The 16,423-nt window shown below is 42.1% G+C and overlaps 1 protein-coding gene across 1 annotated transcript in view; it reads right to left on the reverse strand.

Annotated features, from left to right (window-relative positions):
• REEP1 (receptor accessory protein 1) overlaps nucleotides 1–16,423 on the reverse strand; it is a 100,635-nt gene that overhangs the window by 58,773 nt on the left and 25,439 nt on the right. The window lies entirely within an intron of this gene.

Genomic DNA, 16,423 nt, shown 5'->3' on the forward strand with positions numbered 1-16,423 from the left:
CCTCCCAGTTATTACTAGACAGAACCTCACACTGTACTCTACAGCCTCAGAGCCCTGCACCCCCCACCCCCCACTTCTCGCCACTGTCATTTACAGCTACCCTGAAGCTCCCTCCCCTAACTTAATGGCTCCATTTATCTGCCTGACACATTTCTCCTTTCTTTGCCTTTCATTCTTTCTCTTGCTCCAAATTAGGGGCCTTCATCCAGGGGTTGCCTCCACTACCCCTTTCACAGCTGTAGTATCTACAAGGGACCATGAGTCTCATATTCTATGGCAATGTTTCCCAACCAGAGTGATTTCATTTCCCCAGACATCTGGGTGATGTCTGGAAATATTTTGGTTGCCACGCTGAGAGAGTGTCACCGGCATGTGGTGGGTGGAGGCCAGGGATGCAGCTAAACATCCTACAATGCACAGGACACCCCTCCCCCCACACACACATTGCAACAAAGAATTATCTAGCCCCAAAAGTCAAAAGTGCTAGAGTGGAAAAACCCTGGTCTAGTGTGCTGTTTCCCAGTCCTTGTCCATGGATTTCTCACTCAGTCATCAAGGACAATCTGCCCCCAAGAGTTTCTTTTTTTTTAAAATGCCCAGCATCTGAGGTTCAGATAGGAGACAATTCAGAATGGCAAAGACCACATACCTATCCCATTGGTCAGTGCTCAGGGGAAAATACAACTCTGAAGCTACTTATCAACTTCCTGGAGCTCTGGCCAAGAGAAGAGAGATATTGCTCACATGAATAAATCATAACTGTGATGCCAGTGACAGTCACCAAGGAGGGCTTGCCATTCTCGGAGCCCACAGGGGAGCAACCACTGGCCGGCAGCTCAAGTACAAGCTATGACACAGGCAGTTGCTAACTTTGGCCCAGATGTCTGCAAACAATGAAACACAGTATTTTCCACAATCTTCTCAGGCATCCTAGTATTAGACTGACATTTTCCAATCCCAAATTATGATGAAATTTTTTTTAAGATTTATTTATTTATTTATTTTAGACAGAGAGAGACAGAGTATGAGCGGGAGAAGCAGAGGGAGAGGCAGAGAGAATCCGAAGCCGACTCCATACTCAGCATGGAGTCCAACGTGGGGATCTATCTCATGACCCTGAGATCACAACCCGGGCCAAAACCATGAGTCAGATGCTCAACTGACTGTACCACCCAGATGCCCCCCACAAATTGTGTTGAAAATTTTAGAAATCAAAAAAAAAAAAAAAAAAAAGAAAATTTTAGAAATCAATGTCAGAAACATTTTTTCTAAAATTAATTTTTAATGTAAGAAAAATAACAGGTCCACTGTACAATTGTTTGTATTATGATAAAACAAATTAAATTTAAGGAATGGTACACCACACAGGGCTCCTGGAATGCTGAATCTCTTGACCTGGCCAGCAGTTATGCAGAGTTTTGCTGTGTACTTACAAATGTATATTAAACACATACACATGTGTTCTGTGCACTTTTCTATATGTGAATGTTACATTTTATAATTTTTAAAAGTGGTGTTCCGGGATCCCTGGGTGGTGCAGCGGTCTGGCGCCTGCCTTTGGCCCAGGGCACAATCCTGGAGACCCGGGATCGAATCCCACATCGGGCTCCTGGTGCATGGAGCCTGCTTCTCCCTCTGCCTGTGTCTCTGCCTCTCTCTCTCTCTCTCTGTGTGTGTGTGACTATCATAAATAAATAAAAATAATAAAATAAGATAAAATAAAATAAAATAAAATTCTAAAAAAATGTGGTGTCCCATATCCAAAAAAAATGAATTTGCACAAAGTCTTCGAAGTTATGAAGATACACTCTTTCCTTTGAGTATTAAAAGGCTATTAAATTTTACACTGATTACACTTTATGTTTTCTGTTCTTAAGAAAAAAAAAAATTTCTAATTGCTGTTCCCTGAGGGTTTTTTCAAAAGCTTAGATGGATCAATTTTTATTACTCTCTATGAGAATTTATCCCCAAGACCATTTTTGCTGTCTACTCTAATAAAAGGATGCTCCTTGATTTTTGAGCTCTTATTGTCATTCAAATAAATATAATTTTTAATATGAAAAAACTTTAAGACATGACATATATGTGAAGTCTCCTATATATTCTTTCCTGATACATTCCACTCCCTCCTTCCCCAAAATAACCATTATCCTGAATTTGGTGTTTATCATTCCTACCATGTTTTTATTAACTACATAAGCCATGCATAAATGAAAAAAATTATACCTGCTTAAAATTTATATAAATGGAATCACACTCCATGTAGTCCACTGAAATATGTAAATTCAACTTTGTGTGTTTGAAATTTGATCCATGTTGATAGAAGTCTTTCTAGATCATTTTAAACCACTATGTGGTATTTCACCAAGTGAATATATCACAATTTGTTCATCCATATATAAAGATGTACCTATTCGTGGATATTTAGGTACTTTCCAATTTTTTACTATTTCAAACAGGGCTGTAATGAACATTCTAACACATGTCTCCTGTGCACATGTGAGATTTTCTCTAGGGTAGAGACATAGCGTGAATCATGGGGTCAGCACTGTCCACTATACAGTGCAAATCCACTAGCGATAGAGATTCTTCCAGTTTTGACTACTTTTTGTAGCATAGGAGATTTCCAATGCTCCCCCATTCTTGCCAAACTGATATAGATTCAAAATTTTTGCCAGTCTGATACATGAGAAATGGTTATCTCATGCCTGGCTTAATTTGTATTTCCTTAATTACAAGTGAGATAGAGCAGCATTTTATGCCTACTGGCCCTTTGGCCTGTTGAACTGGCCTATTTCTATTCCCCATTAGCTCATCATTTTCTTACTGATTTTTAGGACTTCTTTGTGACTTCTGGGTATATATCCTCCCTTGGACATGGGCATTGCAAACATCGTCCTCCAACAAAAAACTCCTTTAACTTGGTTTGTGGCACCCTCTTTGTAGAAGTTTTAAATTTCATGTGGACAAATATATCAATCTTTTATTTTATAGCCTGATTTTATATCTTATTAAGGAAATCCTGGTCACATTTTTTCCCCCACAAATGTGTTTAACTTTTGCTTTTTCATTGTTAGGTTTTAATTTACCTTTATGTATTTATAAATATTTATGGATTTATCTTTATGTATGCTGTGAGTTCAGGATTCAATTTTATTCTATTCTGTATGGATATCAATTGTCCTAGTAACATTTACTGAATCCTTTCCCACTGGGTTTGTTCTACCCATCACATGTGAAGTTTTCCAACGTGTTCAGGTGTTATTTTGGCTCTCCATTCTGTTCTGTTAGCCTACCACCTAACTATGCACCTATACCACAGCATCTTAATTCTCAGAGCTTGATAATAAATTCTGATATTCTTAAAAACTGTCTGGCCTATCCTGAGCTTTTTTTCTATATGAATTTCATGACAGCTTGCAAATTCCATGAAAAACTTTACTCAGATTTTGGTTGGAATTGCACTGAATTTACAGATTTGCTCAGGAAAAAAAGCACCATGTCTATGTTATCAGGGTTTCCTCTTATAAACATCATCTTTTCCATCTACTCATGTCATCTTTAATGTCTTTTCATGATATGTTGTAAATTTTTCCATAAAGATCTTGGACGTGTTTTATTTATTCCTAAGTCCTTCAGGGATTTTGGATGCTATTGTGAATTTCTGAATTAGATTTTCTATTGGTTACTAATGGCATGCAGTAATGTTATTGATTTTACATGTTGATCTCAGAACCACTAATCTTGCTGCAATCAAAAGCACTTGGAATCTCAAATGCATTACACTACGTGAAGGCAGCCAAACTCAGGAATCAACATGTTATATGATTCCATTTATATGCTATTCTGAAAAAGGAAAATGTATAGAGACAAAAAAGCAGATCAGTGGTTGTTGGGGCTAAGAGTGGGAGGGGTTGACTACAAAGGAGAGTGAAGGAATGAGGGAAATGATGGAACCATCCTACATCTCAATTGTGGTGGTGGTTGCAAATTATATGCATTTATTGAAACTTCAGAATTCAAACTTATGATTAAAAGAAAAATCACACTAAAGAGTGACTTTTACTAATTATATCTCAATAAACATGGCCTCTAAAAAAAAGCATTTGGAGGAATTCACACTCATATAAGTGTGAGTGTATTGGTGTGTCTCTAAAAATGGATAAAGTCAACCTGGGCATTAGCCTCCAAGCTCTGAGACAATTTCCTAATAGCCAAGGGTCCAAATGGAATGAAACAAAGACTTGAAAAAACCATAATACTGTTAGCACTGTAGCCCTGAAAGATGTACCATGGGCCTGGGTTCTAAATACAACTGAGCAAGCCTGATCTTTAGCATGCTGCTGCAAGAACATCTTCACTCACAGTGATTACCCAGAAGCCTCCTTGGGCAGAGTTGCTCAGGCTGGGCACACAGCTCAAGGTTCCCATAGCACAACAAACCACCTGGGCTTTGGTTACCATGGGTCCCAACCCTCGGGCCTCAGTTTCTGCTTACCCACTGTGACCTTCTAAGAGGATAGAAGAGAAAATATGAAAACAGCAGAATTGGCCCATTATACATTTTGGCTTTTTGGCAGTTATAGTATTAAGATGTATAAGCTACTATTTACTTATTGAATGTTCATTATGTGCCAAGAACTGTGCAAGCTTCATTATAGGTATTATCACTTTTAATCTTTGTATAACCCTACAAGCCAAGTAATATTCTCCTTATATTGTAGATGAGGAAACTGAGGTTTAGTGAAATTGAATAACTAAGTTTAACATTAGTCAAGGGAGAAGGCCAGACTCAAAATCAGGTCTATCTGATTCCACTGCTCATGATTTGCTGCTTTATTGACTTGACCACAATGCACAGCTCAAAGCCTACAGTGATCCCTGAATGAATGAATGAATGAATAAATAAGTAGATGGACAGATGAGGGCCAGAGAGAGAGAGAGAATGTTTCTTGCTTTCTGGCCCCATATTATATATTTATTGACACAGGTGACAATATAACTGCAGGGTTCCAAGGGCATAAACTGTTCATACAAATGAGGTTCTCTCAACCCAAGCTGATCTAGGCAGAACAGAAGCAAGCCACATCTTTCTCACCTTGGCATGTGATTCTGCTGACCTCTCTCTGAACTTTTCTTTCTTTCCCATGGTGCTCCATACCTTTACTTGTGTCCAGATTAGGAATAACTGACACACACAAAACTCCTCCTGGGGTGACAGCCCTCACAAACATCTCATTTGCTTAATTGCTCATTTGATGCACACCACGATTCTCTGGGATAACCAGGGTTACTTTCCCAGTGAACATGAAGACAACAAAACAATGACACTGAGGGTTAAAGTGCTTCAGGGTCTGCAGAAGGCCCTCCCCATCCAAAAAGATTCAAACCCAGGCTTCCTGCCTCCAAGTCCACAATCATTTCCCATCCCATACTGCCTCTCTTAGCACAGAGAGGGGGTTTTATTGCTTATTTAGAGCTGTTTGTAATCAGCATGATAAAAACCCCAATTTAAATTGGATTACAGAAATACTCCCAAAACCAATTTAGAAAAGCACAAAACGGAACAAACACTGCAGATTTTCAAATCATGCTGTTAAGCTTTAACTTTGCAATCCAACCCACTCAAATCCTGCTCGAGTATCAGTCAGAATATTTTTTTTAAGTCCAACTTGTAGAGATTTCCATTCTTAAAAAATCTAGAGGCTGAGCTTTGGCATCAGACCTAAGATTGAATCCAGCTCCATCACTGACATGGATGCATTTCTTTTTTCTTTCTTTTTTTAAAAAATATTTATTTATTTATTTATTTATTTATTTATGAATGAAAGAGAGAGGGAGGGAGAAAGGAGGGAGAGAGGGAAAGAAGCAGAGGCAGAGGGAGAAGCAGGGAGCCTGATGCAGGACTTGATCCCAGAACTCTGGGATCATGACCTGAGTCAAAGGCAGATGCTTAACCGCTTAGCCATCCAGGTGCCCCTGTGGATGTGTTTCTTAACAACTCTGAGTCAGTTAATCCTTGAGTGTACAGATCAAAATAGCTACTTTCAACAGCCACTATACAGATGAAATGAGACTGTAGGTAAAGATTTAACATGCCAGAAACACCACAGATGAATGACAAATATTAATTCCCTTCCTTTCTATAGAAATAGTAACTTCAAATGTCAATTCTTAACCAAAATATTTTTCATTCAATATTAAATATTTGTTGAGCACCTAGTACATGCCCTGAGTCCTCTGGTAGGGAAGGCAGCCAGCACACAGGTAATTATACAAAAAACTGATTGATAATAATCATTGGGTTGAGTGTTGCTGAGAGTGTTCTGAAGGAGAGAACAGATTTCTTTACAATGACCACTCTATGGCCACTCATCTCCCAGCTTATGCCTCTTCCCCACCCTGGGTCTGAGAGCCAGAGACCTGACTCAGCTGGAGGGTCCCCTGGGAAAGGGTTATGGTTTTCTCCTCCCAGTGACCTTCCTATGAAGCCCCTTACAAGGAATATATTTGATGAGAGGAGAGGGCTGACAGGGTCCAGGAATTAGTGGGAGGGGCTCTTTGAGCTGGACTTGTGGGGCTGGTACCTGTGTGGAGTTTCTATATGCTCAACTCATGCTCTTCTTGGCTCCTGCACAGCAGGTGCTGGTATCATCCTGCCTAATCACTTGGAGGTCTGTACAATGTGCATGTGCCTGTCTGGGGAAGGATATTATAGGGCTCTAAGGAAGGAAAGGGTAACAAGCCCTTAGTGAGGCCCACCAGGTGCTGTACCAGGCACTGATCCCCATAGCAATCAGGTGAAGCTGCGACTATTATTCCCTTTATATGCAGAAGGGACCGGGAATAAGGAGGTTTCATTCATTCATTCATTCATTCATTCAACAGATGTTTATTCAGTATATTCTGTGTCATATTCTGAGTCCAACACAAGGTCCCAGAGCTGCTAAATGGGAGAACTGGATTCAAAGTCCACCTAGCTTCAAAGTCCTTGCTCTTTCCCATCCAATAGAATACCTCAAGAAGGTCAGAGATTTTATCCTCAGGATGATCACAAAATGACTGGGGTGCCAGGTATATCAGAACAAGATAGATAGTAGGGCAAAGCTGTGTACACTAAGTATCAAAGGAAAAGCCTATGATGATGGGCCTATGCCTCCTCCATTAGACTAAGAGCTCTCTAAGGGCAAGGACTGGGCCTTCCCTGTTTAGGCATCTTTGGTGGTGGGCACAAAAACACAGGTGACATTCAAATGCACTAGCCTAAGTGAAAGAAGCCAGACTCACAAGGCTACATGCTACATGACTCCATTTATACGTCACTCTGAAAAAAGATAAAACAGATAGAAAACATGTGAGTTGCCAGAGGCTGCAGAAGGAGGGGAAGATGACTACAAAAGGGCATGGGTAATATTTTGGAGGTGATATAATTGTTCCAAATTTATGTTGTGGCAGTGGCTACACAACTATATGCACTTGTCAAAGCTCATAGAACCATACAATAAAAATGGTGAATTTTACTGTATGCAAATTATACTCTAATTTTTAAAAGTTTATTTATTTAAGCAATCTCTAAACCCAATGTGAGGCTCCAACTCATGACCTCAAGATCAAGAGCTGTGTGCTCTACTGATTGAGCCACCCAGGTGTCCCCTCTAATTTTTAAAATAGGAGAAAAAGAGAAAGGGAAAAAAAATGAATGAATACAAACAGAAGTAGACTTAAAGTGAAGCTGATGAAGTTAAAGCTTCAGAATTCCTCAACAGCATGGGCTCTGGGTGGGGCCCTAGCAATGTGTTCATCAAATTTTTTATTACCTTTTCTAAAAAAGCTCCTGCCCTCCAATGTAAAAGCTTCAGGCCCCAATAAAACTAGATCCACCCCTGAAACAAGTGCAAGAAAAGGTCAAGAGAGGAAGAATGGCAGGCTCCCAAGGCACTGGTCTCCAGTGGAACCCTAGAGAAAGGAAAGACATGGTTCTAGCAGAGGTAGACATCCCATAGACAGGAACCAGCAAGGACCAAAGTGCACAGGCTTTCCAGGGTTTCCAGAGATCACACAAGCACCTGGAGTTTGGAGGTCCTACATCATATGTTCACTACCCCAAACCCATGTATCATCACATCAAGCCGTTCTAGGCAAGTAGGAAAGTTGCGGCTCATTGTGATGTGAAAATTCTAGATACTGGTAAGCTGGTGTAACAAGCATTCTTCTGGCTCCCTGAATAGTAATGACCCCCTTGTAGTGAGGTTCTCACCTTAACATACCTGAAGCTGAAAATGGTTAATGCTCACTTTTCTATCTTCCCCTGCAGCAGGGATGTGGGCCTGTGGCAGACACACCTGCTCAGGTATGAACCAGGTCCTTCCAACTCTCTCACTCAGCTATACAGAAGCTGCATTCCTCAAGCTTACAATCCCGTGATACCAAGTAAACAGACTGTTGAAAGAGGCTGGTCCTGTATGTCAAGTTACTATGTTTTTGATGGTTAAAATAAGTCAACAGAGTAGAATGTAGCTAAGATTTAAAAATGGTCCTGTCTCTAAGAGTTATTTGCACACCCATGTTCATAGCATTATTTACAACAGCCAAGAAATGCAAAGAAAACAAAATGTGATTTCATGTGTGATATAAATAAATATAACTATATATATGATGGAATATTATTCAGCCTTAAAAATAAAGGAAATCGTGACACATACTACAAGATGGATGAATTCTGAGGACATTATACTAAGTAAAATAAGCCAACCATTAAAAAGACAAATATTCTAGATTTCATTTATATGAGTAGACTATCTCTGATAAATCTACTATTACATATTTATATAGTAGAAATTCATAGAAACAGAAAGTAAAATGGTAGTTGCCAGGAGTTGGTGGGGGGAAAAGAAATAGGGAGTTGTTTAACAGGTATAGAGTATCAATTTTTAATTTTATAAGATGAAAAAATTCTGAAGATTGGTTGTACCATAATGCAAATATACCTAACACCGCTGAACAATACACTTAAAAGTGGTTAAGATGATAAATTTTGTTATTTTTTTTACCACAATTAAAATAAAATAAATGTAAAATGTTTATGAACCAAAAACATTTTGACATGAATATTTGTTAAAATGATACATATTTGAAAATTTAAAATAAGAGAATTTACTTTGTATAAATCATTAGTTCATTTAATCTGCAAATGGTTCATCCTAACAAATTCTAACAAATTCTAACAAATTTAGAAAAAAATATATAATCTTTCAGGTTACACCTGTTCTATTTCATGGTACAATGCTATTTATTTAATTTACTGAAATTGCCAAACAAAAGAAAATTCACCAATTCTAGAAGGAACTGCCATTTCAATTCATTACAGAGGATATCATGACATAAAATGAGTAAAAATTAACAAGCAATGCAAATATCTTTTTAAAATGGTCTGGTTGTAGAGAAAGAAAGAAAATGCTGTATCTTATGTTCTTATCCAGAAGTTACACCACTAAACATGCTCCTCCTGTCGATATTTTAAATATTTATTTTTTAATACCTTAATTAGTTCCAGAAAGGATCTGAGGAGGCTCAGGTATAAATAATCGTGTGGCTCATGAGAAACTACAATTCCAGGCCCCTGGGCTGGTCTCCAGAAAGGTTGGGGGCAGCTAATAGAGTCACTGCTGTCACCCCACCCAAAGGGAAGGGAGGAGCTAGAGGAAGTCATTGTCTACACCTGACTCCTTTGCTCATGGAAGAACAAAAATGGACTGAAACAGGGATGTTTGGCTCATGCCCAGAATGCCTTCCCTGATTAGACCTCAACAGTCCAAGAAAAGAAAGCAAGGTGGAAAACAGCCAGGTTTCCTTTGGGGAGAGAAATTTAAGTTTTAAGGGGAGAATCTCCAACAAGTGTCTTAATTATGAAGGAGTTATGTTAATTATGAGGGACAGGTAGGGAACAGACACAACTGATGGCTGCTAAAGAAAGGTCCCACCTGGGCGTTCTCCTGGAGCACCTCCAGAGCTGGCCAGCCTGCACCCCACACAGGGAACACCTGCTCTGCAGACGATGTAAGCAAGTCTACTGCTTCCCTGGGAGATCGCCAGCGACTGTGGACCTCACTGTGTGCACTGTGGCTACACAGTTCGAGGGGCTCTGGCCACCACTAAGCGCAAACCAGCCCTGAGAGAGGAAGGTCCCTGTCTGGGTAATAACTGTTTTTGATACTTCTAAAGATAATCCTTGGTACAGCTCTAAAAGGTGGAGGGACACCTGGGTGGCTCAGCGGTTGAGCATCTGCCTTTGGCTCAGGACATGATCCTGGAGTCCCGGGGTCGAGTCCCACATTGGGCTCCCTGCATGGAGCATGCTTCTCTCTCTCTGCTTCTTTCTCTGCCTCTCTCTCTGTGTCTCTCATGAATAAATAAATAAAATCTTAAAAAAAAAATAAGTTGAAATATAAGAAACTTTGCTTTGTTTAGAAAATAAAGATATTCCTCCTAACCAAAGAATGAGAACTACTGTCGTTTTGTTGTTTTGTTTATAAGTAAGATTCATGCCCAAGGTGGGGCCTGAACCCACAACACTGAGATCAAGAGTCGCCTGATCCACCGACGGAGCCAGCCAGGTGCCCTGAGAACTACTATTCAATGACAGTGCCATTTGTCTCTGCAGATTTGAAAAGAATGGATAAAACTAGGTCACTGAGAAGGAGAGAAAGATTCCCAGATAGAAAGAATTGGCTTTGAGGCTGGAAATACAAGAAATCTTGTTTGCTTCAGAATGAAAAAAATTTGCGCTCTTTCCATTTGTGAGCCCCCAGTCATAGGATGGGCATACGGGAGCTTCTAGTGACGGAAATCTTGTTATCCAGGAAACCAACACTGAGCAGGAAGGCTTCACAGTTAGAAGAAAAAAGTTAACCTCACAGAGTAACCAGGGCCCTACTGAATGCTGGCAGTGTGCTGGGCATTGGTTTAGGCACTGTACAAAAACTCATGAAGCAGGCATGCTGACAATCCCCACAGACTGGAAATACGGATCAAAGAAGTTAAATCATAATTGGGCTGAGGTCACACAGTGAGGCTGTGATAGGGCTGGACAGTGAGTGTGCGATTTCAAAGCTTGGGTGCTGAAGCCACTGATGTCCCCACTTTTTTGATGGCACAAAATCAACGAAATATTTAGTTCACATATTACTTGTATCACATGATTTGTGAGCTTTGCTGAGGAAATCTTTTTAAGTTATCATGAGGACTAAAATAACATTTTAAAATGAGATCGTCCAGGGGCACTTGGGTGACTCAGTGGTTGAGCGTCTGCCTTTGGCTCAGGTCATGGTCCTGGGGTCCTGGGATCGAGTCCCACACTGGGCTCCCCTCAGGGAGCCTGCTTCTCCCTCTCTATGTCTCTGCCTCTGTGTCTCAAATGAATGAATGAATTTAATTAAATTAAATGAGATCATCCAATGCAGAGGCCCAAATACCAAGGCTCGTGCCAACTGTAACATGACTTGGTTTTTGCTGCAAACAAACAACAGTGAGGGGCTGTGTCGGGGACAGCCACATCTCCCTCAGGATGTCCCATAGGGGTATACGCCGGAGCCTGTTGGACATGCAGCTCTAGTACCTACTCCAGGCTGTGCATTGTGCTACAAACCACTCACTTGTTCTTCCATACTAATAATACCCAGTGACCTTCCCTGACCACAGAGCTGGTCAGCACCTATGAAGGTGCTGACCAGGAGATGTGGCCTGGCTGTAAATCTGCCTGTACCCTAACCTGCCCACAAAGATGTGAGTTATTTAACTAATCCCTATATTTAACTATGAGATCCAGAAATGCCCAGTTTTGGAAGACCAAGGATAGACACTGCCCACAAGGCAGATTCTCCCTAGGGGTTGGTGTGGGGAAAAGAACACTGACATTTCAACACAGATATTTTTAGAGGTTGTATATCCTTAGCGTATCCTACTCCTCAATTCATTGCTTGGTTCTTGGTGTGTGACATCAGGGAAGCCTCTTCCCAAAAGGTTCTGGGGGATCTCAGAGGACACCAGTCTGGGTCCCTCCCAGAATAAAGAGAGAAAACAATTTGCAAGTCCACCCCATTTCCTTTCCCAAGGGAGAACCAAGAAGGCTTTACTGTAAATGGTACAGATGGCCAGAACTTCAGCACTTACAGGCTATTACCTCAGACCCCCACCCCAACTGGACTGTAAAGAAATGCCTGGACAGAGGTGTCCCTGGAGGTACCCCTAAGGGGTATAACTAAGTAACTGGCAGTCTCTGGCCCTTCAGCATAGAATAGTTCCCCAGCTTCTTTGCCGCACAGTGGGTAGAGGAGACGATTGTTTCTTAGGGTGGGTTAGTTGGCTAGTTGGTTAGTTTGGGGAGGTTTGGAACTCAAAGAATAGGAGGGGTTTGGAGCATACACCCATATCCAGTAGGCCTCAGGATGACAGTTGGGTCCCTGTGCACTGAAAGGGGAAGTGGCATAGGATAAGGGCTCCCAACTAGGAGTCAGGAACCCTGGTTCTAATTTCAGCTCTAATCCTAAATGGCAGAGTAATCTGGAGCCATCACAATTCCCTACCCCTGTCTCCCAGACCTCAGGCTCCTCATTCTTTCATTCAGAAAACACTGACCTACTGCCCTGGTACACATCATACTGACCTAGTACAATAGGTGTCCAGCACTGTTCTATTGCTGGCAAGCCAGCAGTGAACAGATGGGGAGAGCATGCTGTTGAGTTCTGGGGTGCCCCCTCCCCCAGATCAGGCATTCTTTCATCCCATGACTGCAGTCTGACCCAGGTCCAAGTCCTGGCCTCTGCTTGGCTGGTTGAGCCTGAACAGTCTCCTGCACCCCAACTCTGAATCCTGAGATAGTGTGAGGAGGTTAGCAAACACTCAAATCATGCTGATAAGCTAAAAACCAAAGCAGCTACAAGGCCACCAGGACAGACCTGGACAGTCACCTCTCACTGTGGTATATTCCTGGAAATTGCAGTAAGAAGTAGTGTAGTCCAAGGGGGATTTTTTTTAATCCCTTTGTCACCAGCAGATGGGAATCAATGGTCATCAAGGCAGAGTGCTGACAGAGCTCTGCTTCAGATGGGAGGAAAACAAAAAATGGATGGAATGGGGTGGAAAACAGGAAAATAGAGGTGTGTTTTAGTGTCTAAAACTAAATATGCAGATAAGCAAGCAATGAAACAAAGAAACAAGGTGGGGGTGACAAGAACTGACTCCATCCTTGATGGATCAATTCCATCACATGGCTCCCTGCTGCCCTCAGGAAAACCTCCAACTGCTTACCTTGGAACTGAGGGCCACAGCCAAGCCACCAGCTTCACTATCCTCCGCTAATTTCTGTGCACACCTCGTGAGCTCCTGCCACAGAGCTCTGCCATCATCTTTGCCTGGAATGCTCTTCCCCTGTCTCTGTCTGCCAAAATCCTATACGTGTTTCTGACACTTTGGATCGGAAGCCTTAGCACTACTGACCTTTGGGGCCAGGTAACTCTTTGTGGTGGGGAGTTGTCCTGAGCACTGTGGGATGTACAACAGTATCCCTAGGCTCTGAATGCCAGTAGCTCTAGATACCAGTAACATTCCCTCCATCCCAGATGTGACCATCAAAAATGTCACCAGATCCTGCCAAATGTCCCGCAGTCTCAGCCTCTGGTTGAGAACCACTGCTCTACACCCAGATCCAGTGCTATTCTTTTCAAGAAACCCTCCTCTGAGCTTTTTAGAAGGAGAGTTCTATCACTTCACATTGTTATCTTCTACTAGCATTTAACCTGGTCTCCTGTCAGCTGGATTTGTATGTGCTTTTATTAGCCCTTCCCCATCAAACTATAAATATCTTAAGGGCAAGGAGCACGTTTTGTTCACCTTACACAAGCAACGATGTCATTTAGAGTAGATAATACATACTGGTCTAAGGAAATTCAACCACTGGGTTTAACTCACTTACCGTTAACATAAACATAACTTGCTTGTGCTACTTGTTTATGTCTACTGTAGAAAAAAAATTAACTACAGAAAAGAATAAAATCAAAACCAAAATCACCCACAATCCTACCACTAGCAGTCACAGCAGCCAAAATACTGCTTTACTGGGTAAGTCTCTCCAATACCTGTATACAGATAAAATACTTGTGTGTGTCCCTCCAATCTTTTGTGCACAGAGTGTACAAGGGAAGTAAGTACCTGAAGTAGAGATGACAGCTCAGAGCCAGACTGTCATGACCACAGGGGAGCCTGAGGGCCATCTGGCCCACCCCTAGCATGCGCTTAGATCCCCTTCAGGATGCTACTCCTGACTTGCTATCACCCAAAGCAGCCTGGTCCACCTGGGACCACTCTAGAGCTCTTTCACCTACTGACCTGAAATCTGTTACCCAGGAGCATCCATTCCTTGATCCAATCCAAATTCTACCTCTTTAGCCAAACTGGTCTACTCAGTCTATTTTCATTGACAGGGTGTCATCTAGCCTGCCTTCTTCTCCCTCTAAGAACTTCCCCTCCCAACTGCTGGCATGGGCTCTGGCACCCAGGTCCACAGTATCTGCCTCCTCTGATCCTGAGCAGTCAGGTGCTATCTCCCATGGGTTGGCATTAGGACTGAAAAACTTGACTTAGTAGTTGCTAGATACTTGGAGGGGGGACTGACTGCCACAGTGGGTGTGCAAGAAAAGTAGAAGTCTGGAGAAAGAGTCAGTGAAAGCAACACACACACACACACATAGGCACACATGCACGGAAAATAAAGCCAATGTGGCTAGAGAGGTAGAGTGGTGGGTCTGGGGTCTGGGGCCAAGGGTCCAGGGGCAGGGAGAGGAAGTAAGAACACCCAGCCTGGGTTCTAGGACACTATGTAGTTCAGCCACAACTCTCTGACTCTTCATAATGAAGAATTCCCCTTAGTCCACTTGGCTTTGTCTTATCCAGTTCATGTAACAAAAACAAAAATGGAAAGAGGCTTTGACTAACACACAGCCCATGAGACCTCTGACAACTGATGCCCAGAAAGCTCACTCCTCCAGCCTGAATGCACCTCCCCTGGAACTGACCATGACCTCTCTGTTGGCCGACCATGTATCTATGTGCACAAAGCCCTTCATACCTCAGGACCGCCAACAAACCCAATTTACAATGGTACCAAAAGGTGAGGATATCATTGCTGAGTTGAGGAAGCCAGAAATCCCATCCCACAGTATTCAGGACTGAATATGGTGGCCCAAAAGCATATGTTTGTGCGAAAATTCACATCACCCCAGTGAAATGCCAGCACCCACAGGGAGGGTCTAAGGCCAGAGAAGCTGAGAGCCATTCCACTTCTCCATCTGTCTTCCCTTTGCAGCAGGCTCTAAGCACCTCTCAGAGGACATCCCAGCCCCAGCAGAAGCTATGCTGGGTTTCCCAGGGATGTATAGCCCTACCTTCCCTGGGGGTGCATAACAGTAGCTGGCTTACACTGTCCTTTCTTCCAGTTCCCATTGAAGCCAGATGTACAATAACCCCCCGAATACTAAGAAGGGCAGGGGCTCTGGAGCAGAGAGAGATTCTCATCTCATTCCTACCATTTACTGAATGTATGATTTTGATCTAGTTACTTCTCGAAGCCTTCCATTTCCTCATCTACAGAAGTACAAAATAAAAGTTTCCACTTTAGGGATTAAATGAACAAGAGAGTTTTAAAGAGCCCAGAGGATTAACACAAGAGAGTTTTATACTTATCAGGTACTAGTTTACTATCTCCCATTTTGTCTCATTAAGTATCTTTATTCATTTTTCAATTTACTAAGTGACAATATAATGTCACTTAGTTTTACAACATATAATCTTAAATCATAATTTATGAGAGATCATCCTCATTATATACAATCAGCTGGAAAAATACGAACTTGATTAGGGTTCATTTGGCTTTATTTCTAAGTGCTCTCTACATGGCATCAATGCCAGGAGTATGTCAGCAGAAATAAGCGATACTAACAGAGCATGTGTCATACTTCAACAGATGTACACATCCAAGAGGCTTGCAAGTTCAGTTTCCAGGTGGGCCCAGTTTCCTGTCAGGCAAGTGACTGATCTCTTAGAACCCACATTTGCTGCTTGGCTTCACTGGCCAGGGGGTGCTCCCTGCAGATGAACATGCAACAGTCACCTCTCTACACTGCGATGGGCAAGAAATGCTTCATCCACACTCCACTGTCCTTTCATTCCTGATAGACTTTATAAAACCTGATGTGCTTCCCGAAGCTTCAGCTGCTCATTAATGGATGTGCAGCTAATGGAGTGCTGCCTGGAGCCTCACACCCAAAGGTCAGCAAGCAGCTTTTCCCCCCTCTGTTTCAGAAACCTGTGCAGTCCCTCCTAGGAGGCTCCTTGATGCCAGCATCCCACCTGGCAAGGAGCAGTTGTGCTG

This window comes from Canis aureus, chromosome 12 (genome assembly GCF_053574225.1).
Source record: "Canis aureus isolate CA01 chromosome 12, VMU_Caureus_v.1.0, whole genome shotgun sequence".
NCBI lineage: Eukaryota > Metazoa > Chordata > Mammalia > Carnivora > Canidae > Canis > Canis aureus.